Genomic DNA, 5,639 nt, shown 5'->3' with positions numbered 1-5,639 from the left:
CAATGTTGCAATCAATATTGATGGGAAAGTAGCAAATAATAATTCCAGAAACCATTTAAAAGGACGAGGCTCGATATAGGTCAGACACTTTAATGGAATCGCGCGTCAAAATGTTTGGCACATCTGATCAAAGATCTCATTGAAAACATTGAGTGAAATAATTTCTATTGCCTTTGCTTCGCCGCCTGATATCCTACATTCTGCACTTGATCACAAAGGACATCCAGCAGGACAATGTCACCCACCAAAAATGCCACATCAATTGTCATTCACCAATGCAATCATGGCCATTGTCAATTTGAATTAATTTATGCAAAAACATTTGATTTAGCCGATGAAGAGTAATGATCATTGCGTGATCAAATATCGCCCGAAACGATTTAACCGAATGGTAAAATAATCAATGCCGTGACCAGAAACAAATTTTCGATAAGTAACCATGCCATTAAAAGACCAATCTGACCTTTGATATCATTTTAATCAGCCTCACTCCCATTATCTATAATTAACACAGTAACTATCCTCGCAAAGTACAGTCGAATTTGTGACACATAATGATCACCCAACACTCGATTTATGAATTTGGACGAATCAATGGAAAACAGTATGTTTCATATTCAAGTTAATTCCATTCGTTTAAAAAAAAAAAATGGAGACGTTGTACTTACCCACTGAGATTTTAAACCACCCAAATATATAATCCGTCCATGTGGAGGAGCACGGGAAAGTTAGCCGCGAATTTTAGTAAAATAACTCGTACAAGAAAAGGAGTCTCTAAGAACATTTAATTTTTCAGGTAAGCAACGAGGAGGACTTTACCGTGTCGCGAAGATGCCCAGGTTGCAGTCTCCAACCAATTGGCTCCCAACAACTAAATTACATCTGTAGACATGCAAGTTTCCGTCAGCATGAAGGACGCTTATAATACTCCAAGGAAAACGATGTCGGAATATAAATCAAGAACAAAAAAAAAATCCCATCCAGTATGACCTTTTTTTCAGAAGTACGTTTGATTTGCTGCTTTGAAAGTGTGAATCGCCCGTTTATCCGACACGACGCAGGAATGAGTCACACATCACCTCCTCAGCTCCAAAATGTGTCACGCCAACACTGTCCAGGTTGCTTTGTTTCGCCCGAGTTACGTGACTTTTCAGCAGGTACATTTAGTGCCTCTGGGGTATTAGTCCATGTTGAGAATCCTGAGCACGCAGCAGGTGCGCCCGAAGGTTGCAATAGCCAACAAATGGTAGAGAAAGATGCAGCATCGAGAGCATCTAACACTAAGGGAAAGCAAATTCAGACTTTATAGCAAGGATTTTGAACTTTAGTGGTTGTTTAATCGATTAATTATTGATGCACGTTTATTGTAACATAAGAATAATCAACCTGGCGTCTGCGTCACTGCCTAAATATCAGTAACGTTAACAACAATAATACCTATTCTTTTCTCTATTATTCTTTGAGAATATTTTATCAAATGCGTGACGTGTTTGGGTTTTATTTGTATTTTGATTTGGAAGCAATGTTTCCCTACAAGGTCTTAAATAGAAAATAAAACTGACCAGGAGAGGGCGCTCCAGATTGACAAACCTTTGAGTCCTTGCTTCATCCAAATGTCAAGAGTATGTCTGGAGGCGTCTCGCCAAACTCGAACCCATCACAGCTTTCGTTAGTTACACTTTTTTGGAAGAAAATTTGTATGCATACACCCGTGATGGGAGATAATTTAAATTCGTGACAACTGGAAAAGGAAACGACGTAATAACCATATTTTAAAAAGTTATACATTTTCAATCGCGTAGGAAACTGGGGAGACATGCAAGTGAAATATTAAATTAATGTGGTCGCGACAAGTAGTAGACTGGCGAAATAAAAGAATTGGCGAAACTGTAAGTTAATTGGTTGTGGAAGAAGGAGACAAGGGTGGTTTAAAGGCGAACGCAGTGGATTTTGAACTCGATTACCAAGAAAAGCAAGGGCCACCTGATGAACGAACTGTTGTAAAAAAAACGAGAACATGGTCAATTACTTCGAGACTTCCAATTTCATACGATGTTTTGTGAGAGACCCAAAAAATATTGTTGCGAACAAGAAAATACTTCCTCAAATGGACATGGCAACAATCAAGGCAGGAAGGTTATTACGCAAATTCCATTTAGTCACACGCGAATGAAACGATGGGTTTGACCAATGGACAAATTGCGAATTAAAGGGACGAAAGACGTTATAACCATGAAAATAATCGGACATTCCACTATCTTCATATTATTCTAATACTGTATTTCACGGGTTACTAGTTGGTTTCTTTGGGTGTTTGTCGGGGTATAAAGCATGTTTTAAAAGTTAAATTATTCGATCTGAAATGCCTATAGAGTCGTACAGCACACAAACAGGCCCTTCGGCCCAACTCGTCCATCCATCAATAGAAGATAGACACAAAATGCTGACCAAGATGCTCATATAATTTTGAGGATTTGATGTTAATATAAAGAACAGTTTGCAAACCAGGATTGCCTATGCGCACCTGTTTTGGGAATTTCGTGACGGAAACTTTGCATGTATAAATGAACTGTGCCATCTCATTTGCGCTAGGTATTTTGTTACAAGCCTCACAGCACACATAATTCATATACCAGCAAGAAACTGAAGCAAAACCGACCCAATGAATCACCAAAACAAAGGTTGTCATGCTTTAAATACTTGGATTTTCCATGAAGGTCGAAAAAATAACAGTTTTGCTCTCTCACAAATAACAATGATGTACTGAAACGGTCCCAAACGTGAACACCGTAATCTTATCGGAAAATCAAATATCAGAAATGTTATTTTTGTGACTCTTGGAAGGGCAAAGAACATTCACATCAGGGGAAATGGAACGTTTGACCTTTTCAACCACGGATACTTTGAAATTTAGGTGTCGTTTTCAATTTTAATAACAGCTGTATATTCGCTGGAATAAGTCTATATTTTATCAGCATATCGACGCGTACCATCATGCATGTCATAAACCATTGCCTTACTTCACCGAGATCGCGTGTTATTGGAGATAGTATTGTTTATATTGTTAATCGTGTTTGAATCAACATAGATATTAATCATTACGAACGTTAGAGGACATTATCATTCCGCTTACACCAATTCCGGTCGCCGAATTTAGGGTTAAGTGTGTTACGTATGTCCCCCATCTTCTTATTTTGCAAGCCTGAAATTCTAATTATCAGTCAAATCTAGGTTATCTGCTGACTTCAGTTTTAAATACGAACCTACCAGAGAGCTGCAACTCAATATTATACACTGGCAATACAGAAACTACTGGCATATTTGCCCATAGACAGAGAAATCAGTTCGATTACATTGACGTAAATTGCAATTTCCCGTGATGACGCACAGCGCTGTAACAACAATTAATTCCTTGTTATGTTTTGAATGCTAAATGTTTCACATCCATGCATATATCTGTTACGCCAATCTACCACACCCACATTGTACAATGCATTCATATTGTGAAGGCAGCTAACAGATATGCAATTGAGAACAATGTGTAACACTTGTGTTACACTGAAAGCTTCAGGTGTCTTGTACCTTTAACATTAAAGGGGTTTACTATGTTTTTTCCTCGGCTGGCAGAAATCTTCTTAAATCGAATTGAATGATATTCAGGCCATATGTAACATTTGACACACACGTTCCGTCATTAATTGAAGAAATTACACGGGCTATGACATGAAGCGATGATTGGTGGTGCGTTATCAAATGTCAAGCACAGCATGGGACAATGGTGCAGGTCTCCAGATGTGCTATTGATAGGGCCCCAACAAAACTCACGTGGAAGGTTATTGACAAAATGGGTCTAAATTCATTATCACCAATGGGTATGTTGACTTCGAAACCAAGGTTTAGTATAACATTTGAAAGGTTATGTGAACTAACTAAAGTACTACAGCAATTTAGGAGTAAATCCTTTCTGACGTTCTTGAAAAATGTTCATTTCATTCTCAAATTTTCATTTCATTCTCTTCATTTTCAAAACAAAAATGTAGAAGCTGGAAATCTGATTTAAAAAAAAAGACATGCTGAGATGTAGAAACAAGGAACTGTGGATGCTGGTTAATACACAAAAGGACACAAAGTGCTGGAGTACTCAGCAGGTCAGGTATCATCTTTGGAGGACATGGATAGGTGACGTTTCGTGTTGAGACCCTTTGTAAGTCTCGATCCGAAACGTCACCTTTCCACATTCTCCAGTGATGCTGCCTGACTTGCGGATTTATTCCAGCACTTTGTGTCCTATCAGAACATGCTGAGTTCTGCAATGACAAAAAAATAACTCAGTTTCTCCATAGATGCTGCCTGACTTGCTGAGTATTTCCTGTATTTCTGGTTTTATTATGGTTTATAGTAGTCCTTATTACTCATTTGACAAGAAACAGTCTCATATTTTCATTTTAGTGGATCTGAAATCGTTAATTCATTTCCCAAGTTTTATTTGTAGGAAAGAACTGCAGATCCTGGTTTAAATAGAAGATAGACACAAAATGCTGGAGTAACTCAGCGGGACAGGCAGCATCTCTGGAGAGAAGGAATGGGTGACATTTCAGGTAGAGACCCTTCTTCAGACAGTTTATTGCTGGTTTAACTATGACTGGTGGCAAATAGTTCTGAAAGAAAAGGGGCAATTCCCAAGTAAAGAAGTTATTCATAAGGAACGTTGGGGGGGGGGGGGGAATCAAAGAAAAATAGATCAGCCTTGTGGATAAGATTATTTCAAAAAGAGCAGGAGAGGATGATCAATAGAGATGTAGACCAAGATTTAAGGCTCAACCAGAGTAAACAGAGAAAGAAGGACAAAGTGATGCACATAAACAGCTCAATTAAATGATCTAAAAATTAGTAAAGAATGTTCATGAATCCAACACATCTGTTAAAGCTAGAGCGCAGGGGAGAGAATTTAAGGAGATTCAGAGAATCCTCTTCTCAAAAAACCTGTCCTTGAGTATTTTTAACACTTTTGATAACTGCAAAGATCCTCTCCCTTACAAAATCACTGAATATGTTGCCACCATATATAGCTATGGTCCTAATTTCCAAGCACCTTCATGTTTAGATAGGTATAATCATGGCTACTCACTGCCCCTACTCAAAGTAATGAGTAACACACACATTGATTGTGTTGGCACTTTAGACATACAGCGTGGAAACATGCTCATGGGCCAACCGAGTTTGCACCAACCAGCGATTAACCTACAAACCTGTACGTCTTTGGAGGGTTGGAGGAAACTGGAGCACCCAAAGAAAACCTATGTGGTCACAGGGTAATGTACAAACTCCGTACAGGCTGTACCAGTAGTCAGGATCAAACCCAGGTCTCTGGCTGTAAGGCAGCAACTCTACTGTTGCACGACTGTGCCATCCTTCTGCATGTGCCGCAGTGTGCCATTATTTTTCTTCCTTCAATTTTGAGCTTTTAAGATAATTAACCTTTCTCTAACCTTTCTTTTCTGATCCAACTCAGAGGGAAGGTCTATGTGCAACTTTAGATTTACCTATAGTATGCAGTCTTTGCTGAAACATCTACAGTAATAACTTATTTTCCTGTCCATGTACTGTCCATATTGCTAGCATTGCTCCACCTCCAACCT

General features: G+C 38.7%; 1 protein-coding gene across 4 annotated transcripts in view; it reads right to left on the bottom strand.

The window, feature by feature from the left end:
• gad1 (glutamate decarboxylase 1) overlaps positions 1 to 1,299 on the bottom strand; it is a 48,211-nt gene extending 46,912 nt beyond the window's left edge. Inside the window, exon 1 of one of the 4 annotated variants that reach the window (XM_033024002.1) lies at positions 820 to 1,299. The gene's annotated coding sequence lies outside the window, so the exon portion shown is untranslated. The other 3 variants (XM_033024005.1, XM_033024004.1, XM_033024003.1) reach the window with 3 other exon arrangements.
• Between the last annotated feature and the right edge of the window lie 4,340 nt (positions 1,300 to 5,639).

This window comes from Amblyraja radiata, chromosome 7 (assembly GCF_010909765.2).
Source record: "Amblyraja radiata isolate CabotCenter1 chromosome 7, sAmbRad1.1.pri, whole genome shotgun sequence".
NCBI classification, from domain to species: domain Eukaryota; kingdom Metazoa; phylum Chordata; class Chondrichthyes; order Rajiformes; family Rajidae; genus Amblyraja; species Amblyraja radiata.
The sequence above is the reverse complement of the archived record's forward strand: the minus strand, read 5'-3'. Positions and strand labels throughout refer to the sequence as shown.